Below are 15,895 nucleotides of genomic sequence, written 5' to 3'. Positions count from 1 at the left end.
TTGCAACGTTTTACTGTCTATGAATATGTTCCCTGAGTATCGTAAATGTCACACTTAAGCCCTGACTTAATTGATGTGTCGGCTTGCCTTTAATTGGTAGATTAAATAAACCATGGCTTTTTGACTTAAATATAAAGAATTGTCAATTCATTCATATCAGCAAAATGAATCCTTGTCAATTCTATTTTCTTTGAAGCCATCCAATCCTCTTTGTAAATAACGAGTGAGATTTTTTATTTACGGTGAACTAAATTTCACCACCCATGCTAAGAAATATGTGGCTAGTTAAGTATAACCTTTCCAATTCGTCTCCTAAAGCCATAAGCCTTCCGTGTGATGGGCTTGTTGGTTTTAAGCTCGAAACTATAATTTCTATATCCTCCCTATATTAAAAAAAGCATACAACTGTTTTGAAAGACGTGCCACCAAACTTATATCCAGGAGGTAGAAGCTTTTCTACCCTTGAAGACTAGCTAACCTAGCTCTCCAGACAATTTTATAAAGAAGAATTATATATGATTCCATGCAGCCAATAATAACCTATGAGCTCAGCTATGCGAGAAACGGACAATCAAGATAAACTGATAATTTCCCCGATGCTGAATTTTGTTCAAAGGAGTTTTAACACGGGAATTAATAAAAATGACATTATCCGTTATGGTTTGGCCTCTTTTGATAGCACTGAAAATTTCGAAGTGAAGCATAATCTTCGAAATAAGATTTTAGCAAATGACTGGGTCTTTAAGTGGTTTGGAACTAATGCAAAACTGAATAATCTGAAAAATTTTTTGACCCTTTCAGCAAATGTCATGCTAATACTACATATGTCCCCAATTTCATAGTTTACCACCCAGCCGATGTACCCTATATTCCAGAAATGACTTACTCTCACCCCTCATCTAAAGGTAATACGTGTAAGCAACTTCTTTATGTCGTTTCGACTCAGTTGGCTGGTTACATTGAATACTTTCCTAAGCTTTCATCAGCTACGATGGTGAATTCTATAATCTCTGATGACGTTACTGTTGCAATAAACAAGTTACCTGCTGAAGTGAAAAATCCAGCAAGGTGTAAGAAGTTACTTGATAGCCTTTCTGGTCATGATTCAATGACTAGTGTCTAGGCAAATCGGGAAAAATTAGTGATTAAGCTGGATAAAACCATCTCCAAAGATTTCTGTAATGCCATACCAAACATATTGGAAAATGCTACTGCAAAAGTCATCGCTTGTAATTACCTTAGCTTGCTGTCTATTTCGACGCTTACTTTGATGTTTTGCTTTTTAAAGAGCGCCCAGGAGTCGAAGAGACTGTGAGGTTCAGGAGCTTTTGTGCTGTAAAACAAAGTTTTGCTAATGCTCAATCGCTGGAGCTGTTACTAAGAGATGGTGTGAAAGTCAAAAAATTTTTGTCTGCAAGTGACAATCATTACAATTATGGGTAGCATAAATAAATTGAAAAAAATCATTGAAATTACAATCTAAAATATCATAGCAATGGATTTATTGTTGCCACATCTGATTTTATTTATTGAAATTTTTTGAGTATATATAGGTTAGAAAAGTCATAATAGTGAAAAAAATGTAGGATAACTGTAAGAAATATATGATGGCAGCAAATGTATTTTCCATAAAAGAAAAGAAAGAGGAAACATGGAAGGGATTTACATTTAGATTATCTCAGAATAGAACAATCATCACAGGATAAAAGAAAAAAAGAATTGGACAAGAAGTAGAGTAAATTTCTTTTTGAATAATATACCTATCTATAAAAAAAACCCTCTTTCAACGATCATTTTCGGCAATATTTAAGAGTGGTTTGCAGGACACTCCTAGTTTTTCGTTAAAATTCTGTAGAGTTCTTTTGTAGCATAGTTGAGATTCTTCTATAGTATTTTCATTAGCGTTTCTATCTTGGAAATTTGCTCTGGCCTTCAAAACAGAACTTTGAGATACCCATCAAAAAACAACAGGTATTCCAGCTTTGAACACTTCTCCGTCTACCCGATTCTATCACCAACATAAAAGCACTGTTTACACAAATACGATGCTATTTCAAAAGAAAAAATCAATCAAATTAAAATTATGCTTTCTTTTCAGCATAAAGAAGACAATTTTAAAAACTACGAGCATAAATGCACTCCTGTAAGTAATCAAACTGAAAGAATCGCTTTTCCAATTAACTGCACTATAATTATATTTGAAGTATTAGACTATTTTATTTATTTTATAATTAGTTAATCTATTAATTTAGCAGTATAGATTAAAGAGCGCAAAGATACTGCACTTCTTTTTCTAAGATAAAAAACAATGATGAATTCTAGGATTAGGATTATGAGCAAGATTGTCTTTCCAATTTATTCAATCTTTTTATCTGGGTCTCTTCTATAAAACCTAACTCTAAGAATATGAAGTAGTAAGTATATGATAAGCTATAAGAAAACGATATAATAAAGTTCTACTTAAACAAGTTTTTCAATTATTAGTAAAATAAAGGAAAAATAAAATGTCCTGGATTCTTTATTTTTACTTTTTTTAGAATCCAAAAGCGGTTTCTTAGCTTAGGAAGGCCATACAATGAACAAAAGGAGCATACAGGCCATACAAGGAGCAAAAGGAATATACAGGCCACATAAGGATCAAAAGGAGCATACAGGTCATAAAGGAGTAAAAGAGCTTGGATGAGCAGTAAATTCTTTTAGTGAGGGAAGAGCAAAAAAGATAATTTATTCCAAAAATGTAAAGAGTTCTGTTTCTTTTAAAATTTGAGAAGGGGAGAGAAAGGAGCAAAAGCAAGAATTTCACGGATAATTTAATGAATTTAAGATTGAAAACCCTTGATTTTTATTTGAATTTTACAATTACTTGATGCCTGTTATGTTGCAACGACTTTTTATGTAAAAATAAACGCCATTACACAAAAAGACGGCAACAGCAAACAGTCTTCCACAGAGTTCGTTATGAATTACTGCTCGGCTCTAAAATTCAACATAGAAAAGGAAAAGGACGTCAATCGATTGGAGATACAAGACAAGGAAAGAAGTGATAAAAAGAAAAAAAGAGCAGCTCTAAAACTTAAAACCGACCCTATATATAGAGGACAAAATTAAAATCTGCGTTTGTTTTAGCCATCCTTCGTTTTTAGTTCTACTAAGATGTCCTCACTAGAGGATCATTGGTTGATACTAAACAAGAATGGAGGACAATAAAATCATCAAAAAGATCTTATTGTCTTTTGCTAGGCAAGAACAAAGCATTGGGCAGCAAACAGAACTTTACTGAGTTAAGTAACTGGTAGATGAAACCGAGAAGCCCTAGAAAAGTACAGTATAATCTGTATTTAAGACAGGGAAAGGCTAAGGAATTCCGGTCAGGTTAAAAAGTTTAGAAAAGATACAAATATCAAAAAGAGAGCTATAGAACAAGCAAATAGCTAGAAGAACTCATCATATAGGGAACGGGAACCGCATAGTTAAAAAGTGGGTAAGAATTTTGCATTGTCAAGACATTTAACACGAACAAAACTTAATCTATTAGACACTAAATATTAATTAGCACATTTTCAAAATAGAAAGGGGATTGTCCCCCCCTCAACGCCTCGCTCTATACGCTAAAGTTTTTTAGTTCTTGGAAAGAGCGTGTTGCTGTTCTAATTAAACGACCCTAGTGTTTCAGGAGTCATTCTTAAAAAATTGCAACACAATTCAAACTTAAGAGTAAAGAGAGGTTTTGAAGTGGCAACCCCATTCACAGACAGAATAATTTTGGTTCGTTTAAATTTTTAATGTCACTTCTTACTTTCAGTTGAAAAAAAACTTGTCTTTTTACTATATTTTTGAATAATTTAAGAAAATATGACCCCATCTCCACGGAGGAGCCCACTTACTATGAAAGTATCCTCTAGATAATTCAATACCCCGGACAATTACTTTTAATACCCCAAACAATTACTTTTAACCACTCCACGCTTAGGATTGAGACGGGAAAAAGAAAGCAATACATATAAAAAGATTTTTGTATGAGAATTCTGGCAAATTTCCACAGTCTATAATTTCCCCTGACAAGTTCACTCCCTGGATACTTCAACCCCAAACAGAAAATTCCCCCTCCCCCCTACAAATTTATACATGCATCTTAATAGCAACTACTATTGGTAAACAATATATACAGTTTATAACTTAAACACCTGTACCCAGGGGCTGTGGAGGGGGCGGGTCATGTTATACTCAAGGGCATAGTTTTTGGGCCTTTCAACTAGGACGAAGAAAATGGCTATCTCAAAAAATTTATCGCAGCATTTAAGAAAACAAAATTTGGCAGGGAGGTTGCCTAGTTGCCCTCCAATTTTATTGGTCAATGAAAAAGGGTAGTAAAACTTTTCGATTTTCTTGAAAAAGATTTTCTTGTCATACATTTGCGGTGGCCATCTTATTACCCCGTATTATGTTCAGCTGTCTGTCTGATTTGAAAGTCGTGACCAATTGTAGTAGTTGCGATAACAATCTTACACAATTGATTTCAAGCGTTGATTGGGGTAGTTTCTGATGCTGGGTTCTTTTTCATAGTCATGGAGAATTATTTAAAATATCTGTTACCTCAACAACACCACCTGATACTCAAAAAGTGCCAAATCATGGACAGTGCAATAGATTCTATAGATAGCTATACAAATCTTAAGAGGACTGATTTTCCTGTACTGCTTGCTGGAGCTGTAGTAATTAAGAACAGTCTTCAAATTAAAAACTTCGGTAGGAAAACCAACTCGATTCTACATTTTGAGTAATAGGTGAAAATGAGTAAAAGAAAGTAGAGATAGGAAGGAGGTCCAAGTAGAATCATTCTTTAAAAACTCTTATCTTGTGACTGACAAACGAAGCAACAATATAATTTAAGTTAAAATTGAGGAAATTAGCTCAGTATATGAAGTTATCCTTCTTAGGCCACTTTTTAAGAAACCTGACTAAAAGCTTGCAGACAGACGCAAATCGTGAATCAGATTGTTCTTGTTATAATTTGTAGGCATATACACGTTGATTACTACATGAGCTTCAACCTTTGCTGAATCAACCTTTTAATCAGGGTCCCATAAATAATTACAAATAAAAAAAAAAACAAGTTTTTTTTAGCAGCAAGTAAGGAGCGACATTAAAACTTAAAATGAACAGAAATTATTCCGTATATTAAAAGGGTGGTTCCCTCCTCAGCACCCCGCTCTTTACCCTAAAGTTTGACTCTTTGTTACAACTCTACTTTTTAAAACAGTAATAAATACATAAAAGATGAAACTTATATATTTTAAATCAGCAAAATCAGTATATTTTAAATTTTTCAATTTATTTTCTTGACTCAGGATGCAATTTCTTGGTTGAGTAGACTTCAGGAAGAGCAGAAGAGCTGGGATGAGCAGTAAATTCGTTTAACAAAGGATGAGCAAAAAATAAAATTAGTAGTTCAAAAATGTTAAGGGCTTTATTTCTTTTAAAATGTGAAAAAGAAGAAGAAAAAAGGCACAAACAAGAATTTTACAGAGAATGAAACGAATTTAAGGTTGAAAGCCCTTGATTTTATTTTAACTTTAACATTACAAGAAGCCTGGTCTGTTGCAACGCCTTTCTCTGTGAAAATTAAGGCTATCACACAAAAAGACGGCAACAGTGTACAGGCTTATACAGTTAGTTTTACTGCGAAATTTACTGCTCAGTTACTGCTTAGCCTAGAAAAGAAAAAGGACGCTAATCGATTAGAGATAAAAGACATGTAAAGAAGTGATAAAATGAATAAATAAACAAAGAACAGATCATTACTTTAAAGGAGCAATATAAAGGGGTTAAGATCATAATTCTGACCCGGGTGCAAGGAAGACTACAACCGCCACTAGTGATTTTTAGGCATTTTTTTCATTAACCTATTATTATGCTCAAAAAACTGTCATTGTATCAAGTATCAAGATTCAAACCCTATTGTATTCGTTGTTTTTCCTTGACAGAATTTGGAGTGTTGTCAAACGAAGGAATCAATTTTTTTCCTATGCAAGTTTTTGGCATGCTATTTTTCTGAAGTCCTGTGGTTTTAACCCTTCAACGTAATTCGACATTTCCATTATCCTTACACATCTAAGCTTCAGCTCTACCTATCCACCAAATTTCCTTAAAGAATTGGTTTTTTGAAGATTGAAAAATAAGTTGAAAATATGCCAGATAAATAAATTTTTTATTGCAAAATAAAATTTTGCGTCGTCAAGACATTTAACACGAACAAAACTTAATCTATGAGACACTAAATATTAATTAGCACATTTTCAAAATAGAACAAAAAACAACCATTAAGTAAAAGCATGAGTTCATTTGATCTGCAAAAAAAATAATGTCGTTAGTCATGCGTTTGGACGGTGAAAGAATAGAAAATAATTTTAGCAAAGCAGGGTCAATAATTATCTCGATTCCACAGAGTTCGTTAGGAATTACTTCTCAGTTCTAAAATTCAACCTAAAAAAAGCTCGTTTTGACCATCCTTCGTTTTTAGTTCTTCAAAGATGTCCTCGCTTTTATGCTTATAATGTGTTATTTTGTTGTACTAAAAATGTAGTTTTAACTGAAAAAAAAAACGCCTTACAAGCCTTAGCCAGATAGATTAGCAACTACAGATACAATTTCAATCAACCACATAGAATTTCAACCACAACAAAAATGGAAAGGATGCCTACTTGGAACCTCAAAAAATTTGCCTGATTTTGAAAAAGGTGGGAAATAACCCTAAAGCATCAAGTGATCCTTATAAAAATCTCACCATCAGACCCAGGGTATCAGAGAACCCTCTTGTAAAGGTTTCAAACTCTTATAAACAAAAATGTGATTTTTTCCCGAAAGAAAGATCACAGAAGGATATTTATTATTTCATTTTAAAAATGTTTACTACTCATACTACAACTGTTGCTACATAATAAACAGAGGGCATTACGCTGAAGATTTCAAGGAACATTTAGACGGACGTTGAACTAAATCAAAACGAACATTTATCATGAATATTGTCAAAAGGGTGACAAATTAATATCTAAAAAACGGCTCAAATTATTAAGTTAGACCTTTCAGGGTCTAAATAGTTCAGACGTCTCTCTGTGACCAAAAGAGGAAATGATAAGAGAAAATGAGAACAATAACCAACGCCATCTAGCTAAAAAAAATCAACATCATACAAGTTTCATCAAAATACTTATTTTTTAAATGTTGTCTTTTCCTTTTGCCTTAACCTTGATCGGAGATGATTGAGGTATTTCTCCCCAAAAATAGGCCCATCTGTGTCGCGTTTGTTCTTTAACTAAAAAGTCGCGTTGTTCCTTCCCAAACTTACTTCTTCAACCGCCCCTTTTCATGAAAAAATGTACCTCAGACCCCCTGCGGATTATTTACTTTCAAATTTCAAATCCAAATAAACAGAAAACAGTAAAAACATAATACATCTTACTTTTTCCGTAAATCAAACTAAAGAAAGCAGGGAATCAGAAAAGTCGATGCTATTACTAAAACAATTTTTATTATAAAGTATAACAAAGTAACAAAATTATCTACATTTGTAGGTTTTTTGAAGATTGAAAAATAAGTTGAAAATATGCCAGATAAATAAATTTTTTATTGCAAAGTAAAATTTTGCGAAAAATTTTACTATTGCGAGATAAAACTTGCAAAAACTTATTTTTGCAAGTTTCCCATTATCACCTCAAACCCCTAAAAAAATTTAGTGATTCTTATTTTACGACAAACAACAAGATGATTTTTCTTCACTTTTGAAGTTTCAGGCAGCTAAATAATCCTCGAAACGCACTGAAACTTTTCTAGGTCTGCAGTGGCACTGGTGTTCTTCCTTTCTTCTGTTTCTCTCTCCTCATTTGAATAATTTACCACAGATGATAAATGAGACCCAACAATTAGAGCAAATTCTGTGGAAGTTGTTGAACATGTAAAAATCAGCTAATGGTTTGTACATGCCTTTATTATTCTTCCCTATTTGTGTTCAGTTCTTATTATAACTTAGAACTTATTAAAACCGGTATTTCCAGAACCAGCGAAAAACCTTTTCTTTTTTCACTAGTTCATTCATGAACTAGAATTTTTTTTCCGATCCTACAGAATTAAAAATTTTCAGTTTTCTACTAAATTTGATACGAAATGCAAAATGGGAATCAAACTTTCTCACAAAGAAAAAGGCTGTTTATTGTCCTCCAAATTCGATGCGTAACAGATGAGAACCAATATTTCACTCTGCCGCTATTGGTATGTAAAAAAAAATGATTTATGTTAAAACAAATTATTTTTTTTAATATATTAGAGAACTTTAATATGAGAACCAAAGGAGAAGCAAAAACTTTTGTGATTTGACTTGCATTTCAATGTTGTCAGTTTCATAAGTCTTGAACCACCCCAAAAATGATACCAAGTCTCTCCATCACTAAATTCACAAACTGAACAATTTCTTTTATCAATTCTAAATAAAAATGAATTTAATTTACAATCAAACAGTTCGTGATAACGAACTGTACTAAGGAGCGACCCGGCTCAATAGTAAACGAAAGTCAAAAAATCGGCATTTTGATGCCAAAAGATATATCAAAAGAATCAGATTTTTATGCTGATTTTAAATATATAAGTTTCATCAAATTTAGTCTTTGTCATCAAAAGTTACAATACAAAAGACACAATATCATTCCAAACATCAAATTTCATTAAGATCCAATCACCCGCTCATAAGTTAAAAATACTTCATTTTTTCTGTTTTTCCGAATTAACCGACCCCCACTCCCCCCCCCCAGATGGTCAAATCGGGAAAACGGCTATTTCTAATTTAATCTGGTCCGGTCCCTGATACGCTTGCCAAATTTCATCGTCCTAGCTTACCTGGAAGTGCCTAAAGTAGAAAAACCGGGCCTTTAGGTTTTCCCCCTCCAACTCCCCTCAATGTCATCAGATCCGGTCGGGATTTAAAATAAGAGCTCTGAGACACAATATCATTCCAAACATCAAATTTCATTAAGATCCAGTCACCCACTGATAAGTTGAAAATACTTCATTTTTTCTATTTTTTTCAAATTGACCGGGCCCCCACTCCCCCCAGATGGTCAAATCGGGAAAACGACTATTTCTAATTTAATCTGGTCCGGTCCCTGATACGCTTGCCAAATTTCATCGTCCTAGCTTACCTGGAAGGTCCTAAAGTAGCAAAACCGGGACCGACAGACAGACCAACAGAATTGGCGACTGCTATATGTCACTTGGTTAATACCAAGTGCCATAAAAAGGAAGAAAAAACTAAAAATTTTACTTGGGATATTTACACCTTTTTTGCAGTGACGGGTGGGGTCTTGATTGACAAAACTACCCCAGGTAAGAATCTGGCGCCTCCTACGAATCCGAAGCACCAAAAGGTAAAGACAATAACAATTATTAGGCTTTAGCAGGACCCTTATACTGATGACACTAATATTGACAAAATTCATATTAAATTTCGATTATAACGAGAAGAGCTAAGAGCCAAGAGATCATATGGTATGAGCTCTAACAAAATTCTATGAATCAATAGATTGATTTAAAAAGGAAAATAAGAGGCTTAATGCCGGTCAAGATTTAAAATAAGAGCTCTGAGTCACAAAGTCCTTCTAAATATCAAAATTCATTAAGATCCGATCACCCACTCGTAAGTTATAAATACCTAATTTTTTCTAATTTTTCCTCTCCCTTTTGCCCCCCAGATGGTCGAATCTGGGAAAACGACTTTATCAAGTCAAATTGTGCAGCTCCCTGACACGCCTACCAATTTTCATCGCCCTAGAACGTCCAGAAGCACCGAACTCGCCAAATCACTGAACCCCTCCCCCCAACTCCCCCAAAGAGAATGAATCCAATACGATTCTGTCAATCACGTATCAAGGACATTTGTTTATTCTATCCACCAAGCTTCATCCCGATTCCTACACTCCAAGTGTTTTTCCAAGATTTCCCCCTCCAAATCCCCACAATGTCAAAAGATCTGGTCGGGATTTGAAATAAGAGCTCTGAGACATGAATTCCTTCTAAAATCAAATTTCATTACGATCCGATCATCTATTCGTAAGATATAAATACTCCAATTTTCATGTTTTCCAAGAATTCCGGTTCCCCCCTCCAACTCCCCCGAATGTCACAGGATCTGGTCGGAATTTGAAATTAGAACTTTAAAGCACAAGATCCTTCTAAATATCAAATTTCATTAAGATCTGGTCACCCTTTCGTAAGTTACAAATACCTCAATTTTCAAAATTACCCCCCCCCCCCCAATTCCACAAAAGAGAGCAGATCCGGTCCAGTTATGTCAGTCACGTATCTTAGATAGGTTTCAATTCTTCCCATCCAGTTTCATCCTGATCTCACCGCTTTAAGTATTTTCTAAGATTTCCGGTCCCCCAACTACCCCCCCCCCCAATTACGCTTAATCCGGTTGAGATTTAAAATAAGATATCGGAATTACGAGGTCCTTCTAAATATGAAGTTTCATGAAGATCCGATCACTCCTTCGTAAGTTAAAAATACGTCATTTTTCTTATTTTTGAGAATTCCCCCCCCCCCCGCAATTGAGCGGATCCGTTCCAATTATGTAAATCACGTATGCAAGACTTCTGCTTATTTTTCCAACCAAGTTTCATCCCAATCCCTCCAATCTAAGCGTTTCCCATCATTTTAGGTCTCCCCACCCCAAACTTCCCCCAATGTCACCAGATCCGGTCAGGATTTAAAATAAGAGCTTTTGAGACACGATATCCTTCTAAAAATCAAGTTTCATGGAGATCCAATCACCCGTTCGTAAGTTAAAAATACCTCATTTTTCTAATTTTTCAGAATTAACCCCCCCCCCCCAACTACCCCAAAGAGAGCGGATCCGTTCTGGTTATGTCAATCTTGTATCTAGGACTCGTGTTTTTTTCCCCACCAAGTTTCATCCCGATCCCTCCACTCTAAGTGTTTTCCAATTTTTAGGTTTCTCCCTCCCAACTCCCCCCCCCCAATGTCACCAGATCCGGTCGGGTTTAAAATAAGAACTCTGAGCCACGATATCCTTCTAAATATCAAATTTCATTGAGATCTGATCACCCGTTTGTAAGTTAAAAATACCTCATTTTTTTTCAGAAATACCCCCCCCCCCAACTACCCAAAAGAGAGCAGATCCGTTCCGTTTATGTCAATCATCTATCTAGGACTTGTGTTTATTTTTCCCACCATGTTTCATCCCGATCCCTCCACTCTAAGTGTTTTCCAAGTTTTAGGTTTCCCCCTCCCAACTCCCCGTCCCCATCACCAGATCCGGTCGGGATTTAAAATAAGAGCTCTAAGACACGATATCCTTCTAAACATCAAATTTCATTGAGATCCGATCACCCGTTCGTAAGTTGAAAATACCTCATTTTTCTAATTTTTAAGAATTACTCCCCCCCCCAACTACCCCAAAGAGAGCAAATCAGTTCCGATTATGTCAATCATGTATCTGGGACTTGCGCTTATTTTTCCCATCAAGTTTCATCCCGATCCCTCTACTCTAAGTGTTTTCCAAGATTTTAGTTTTCCCCCCTCCAACTCCCACCAATGTCATCAGACCCATTCGGGATTTAAAATAAGAGCTCTGAGACACAATATCATTCCAAACATCAAATTTCATTAAGACCCAATCACCCGCTCATAAGTTAAAAATACTTCATTTTTTCTATTTTTTCCGAATTAACCGGTCCCTACTCCCCCCCCCCAGATGGTCAAATCGGGAAAACGACTATTTCTAATTTAATCTGGTCCGGTCCCTGATACGCTTGCCAAATTTCATCGTCCTAGCTTACCTGGAAGTGCCTAAAGTAGCAAAACCGGGACTTTAGGTTTTCCCCCTCCAACTCCCCCCAATGTCGTCAGATCAGGTCGGGATTTAAAATAAGAGCTGTGAGACACAATATCATTCCAAACATCAAATTTCATTAAGATCCAATCACCCGCTGATAAGTTAAAAATACTTCATTTTTTCTATTTTTTGCTAATTAACCGGGCCCCCACTCCCCCCCCAGATGGTCAAATCGGGAAAACGACTATTTCTAATTTAATCTGGTCCGGTCCCTGATACGCTTGCGAAATTTCATCGTCCTAGCTTACCTGGAAGTGCCTAAAGTAGCAAAACCGGGACCGACAGACAGACCGACAGAATTTGCGATTGCTATATGTCACTTGGTTAATACCAAGTGCCATAAAAAGCAAATAAACTGATCAAAATCCAGTAAAATTGATTCAACTTTCAAAAACTAAAGACAGCTAACCATTTACTAAACTTTACAAAAAAGAGAAGTGACACAATAATTAATAAATTAATGAAAGCTTATAATAATATATAATAATAATAAATTATAATAATATAATAATAATCTATTGATTAAAAATATTACAATAAATAATCCTATTATTATATATGTTATAATATTATTATACTGTTATATTATTGTAAAGAAAATATAATAATATTAATTCAAATTCTTAATTAATTAAATAAATTAATGAATAATGATATGTTATTAATTAATAAAATATCTAATAATAAATTAATAATAAATAATAAGAAATTAATGAAACCGAAGTATTGTTACTTCTGAAATTGTGCACTACAATTTCAGTTTCCTTAACTTCATTTTTTTAATTGACTTAATGACTTAAAATTTTTAAGTCAAAATTAAAAAAAAAAAATATTTTTAATGACTTATAAGTTTAGTTGCTCTTTTAACCCTCTAGGAATAAGAGCATATAGAAGCAGATTTTCTTCAGCAATTGATATTATGCAACAACAAAAAATTGGTCAAGCAAGTACACATGATTTTGTTCAAACAACTTATACTTATCACAAATAAGTAATAGTACAAATAGTAATAGTACATACTTAGTTATAAAGTACAGATAACTTTTTAACTAAATTTATAATTCAATTGAAAATCTATACAAAAAAGGAGCTTCTATCTCTGTCAAGCTTTCTCTGTTAAACAGAAATAGCTGCTGGAGCGCATCAAGCAGCAAATAAAACTTGTATATTCATAAGTGTAAACCTGTAATGTATATGGGCAGATACTCAAGGGGAGGAAATTTTAATTCAGAAAAAATCTAGTACTCTCTTAAGTAAGTAAACAGAGAAAAATTGACTTACTTCTATTGTGGGTATTTCCCATGACATCACATTGGTTGTGAAAAATAATGTTGATTTTCTCTGGCTGACCAAACGCGTCGCCAACCTCGCAAAAACAGCTCAGGATGTAAATCCACTGTATCACCCTGGAATAAAAATTGTTGATTGCTGAATATTGGATTGAGAATTACCTCGCTCTTGAAGTAGGTGGACTCCATAAGGTCTCATTGGTTCTATATAAGCAGATGTAAGACCATCTTGCATCTGAAAACTTGGGAGAACTTCCTTATTCTGGCTAATCACAATAAAAAAGAAAATAATTGTTGAGAAGAAAGAAATGAGGACAATAACAGGCAGTTAAAAAAAAGAACAAACAGAGAAGACTATGAAAATATTTTGCTCAAGATCAGTCAAGTAAGCAAATTTGTAAGACTTATAAGAAAGAGGAATATTAACATGAAAGCATAACAATACCTTCCCGGAGTATGTTCTTGGCCCTGGATTGATAACTGAAATTTTTGTTCTCCTAGCCCAAACCCTTTCCAGGATGACAAAAAGCAGCTAAACTAGAATTTTACGAAAAAACACTGATATGGCTCAGAAGTCTGCTCAAATAACAGGAATTGCATTTTGAGAGCTAAAGGCAGAGATTAAAGCAACTGGTAACTGAAAATTTAGGTAAAATGTTGTTCTGTCAAAATTTCAATAGGTATAAACCTGTCATGTAGGGTGCCTTCCAGGGCTCTATAGAGGGAGAAGGAGTGGAGGTAGATACTTCTAAATACTGCTGCAGGACATACTTTAGCCTGTAGACCCATTGCTGAAAGTTCCCTTTAATTTTCCTAACCTAACCCCTTTCCAAGATAGACCTGTCATGTGGGTAACTTCCAGGGCCCTATATAGGGAGAAGGAATGTAGGTAGATACTTCTAAATACTGTCCCAGGACATACTTTAGCCTGTAGACTCATCTCTGAAAGTTCCCTTGAATTTTCCTAACCTAACCCCTTTCCAAGATAGCAAGAAGTCACTAAACTAGAATTTTACCAAAGGTGTTTTCAATATAGTGTAATGTTCATTTTGGTTAAATTCTAACTTATTGAAATTTGGCTAGCTTGGAATGGGGTTTGGTTAGGAAAATGAAACTTTCAGGGATGGGTCTACAGTCTTAAGTATATCCCAGGAAGGTATTTTGAAGTACCCATCTCTACTCCTTCTTCATATTCTTTACCAATTGAAATTTTGACAAAACAACATTTTATCTTAATTTTCAATTACCAGTAGGTTTTTCTCTGCCAGTAGTTCTCAAAATGCAAAATGCAATTCCTGTTATTTGAGTAGAATTCTGAGTCAAATCAATGTTTTTTCCTTCTTCAAAATTAGGGAAATATATTTCCGCGTCTTTAAAACCTTATAAATTGGGATTGAGCAAAGTCATGAGGCTGAAAACAATTTTGTTGTAGCCTACTTCATTCAGTAAATTTATAGCAAACAGTAGGCTATATCTGGCTTTCATATAAAGTGAATATACCACTCAATGCCTTTTTTTATGCTCTTTAAAAAGTAATAATGGCTTCTACCAGAAATTAAGGTTTAAGCACTTTTTGAGCTCTTGAAAATGACAAATTTTCAATGAGAGTATGACTTATTGCTCATTTTTTGAAGAATATTAGCCTACTACTTGTTCTCAGCACCATCTTTTCCATAAAAAAAATAATGCTACATTTTTTGTGCTAAAATTCTTTATAACAAGGTTAATTTAGGTTAAACTGTGCTTAAATCTGGATTTCCAATAGAAGCTATTATAATATTCATAAAGAGCATATAAAAGACATCAGGTGGTATATTCACTTTATATGAAAGCCAGTTATACTGTTTGCTATAAAGTTACCCTTCATTCAAGAGGAAGATCTATTTTACAAGATTTCACTTTATGACACACATATTTTTAAAGGTCAGGAACACATACTTTAGACCCATTCCTGAAAGTTTCATTTCCCTAACCTAACCGATTTCCAAGATAACCTAAAGTCAATAAACTAGAATTTTACCTTCATTTCAAGCAGGAGAACTAAGTTCAATTTCTAAAGAGCGTGGGCTCTGGACATTTTGTAACTTATTATATTATAAAAATGAACTTGAACACATCTCTCTGGCAAGAAATACTAGACTCTAAAATACAAGAGAGTACAAACATTCAACTTACTATTTGTGATTTAAAGAGATAATTTCTGCCCCCACCCCGCCATTTTTTCTTCAAAATTAATTGCTGCTGAGTGATTAAATTGTAACAGTGCACCAAAGCCGCGTTTGTTTCACTTTTCAAGTTAACTAAGATCGTCAGTCCGACATTTTATTTGCGAGTCTTGGTTCGGTCTTTTATGCCGATTTAATTTTTCACGTGGTTCTTAATCATACTTTAGAATTACTTTTACGTGCATAAACAACTTCATAGCTATGACAAAGCGCACACGCTGAGCTCTGTCAAAGAGTTGGCAAATATTTGAAAGGGGGGAATTTTAAGAACTTAAAAATTATACGGAAAACATGAGGTATTATAAGCAAGAGTTGCCTATTCCCTGGCGGCTGGGATTTACTTCCCCCCCTGGGAAATACGCCCAATGAAAGTATATCCAAGTAAAATAATACCTCCCCTCAGAAAATACACCCCCCCATGGAAAACAGTTTTCCAAATTTGAGAATTTTATTTCAGTTTAGTTTTTTTTCTTACGAGG

At 34.4% G+C, this 15,895-nt stretch overlaps 1 long non-coding RNA gene across 1 annotated transcript; it reads right to left on the bottom strand.

The window, feature by feature from the left end:
* Nucleotides 1-5,271: 5,271 nt before the first annotated feature.
* Nucleotides 5,272-15,467, bottom strand: LOC136035580 (uncharacterized). The gene is made up of 3 exons (XR_010619471.1): nucleotides 15,367-15,467; nucleotides 13,184-13,308; nucleotides 5,272-5,711 (listed from the first exon to the last, which is right to left on the bottom strand). It is a non-coding gene; the product is annotated as an uncharacterized LOC136035580 (long non-coding RNA).
* Nucleotides 15,468-15,895: the final 428 nt, after the last annotated feature.

This window comes from Artemia franciscana, chromosome 14 (assembly GCF_032884065.1).
Source record: "Artemia franciscana chromosome 14, ASM3288406v1, whole genome shotgun sequence".
Lineage (NCBI taxonomy): Eukaryota > Metazoa > Arthropoda > Branchiopoda > Anostraca > Artemiidae > Artemia > Artemia franciscana.
This window is presented reverse-complemented; position numbering and strand designations above follow the sequence as displayed.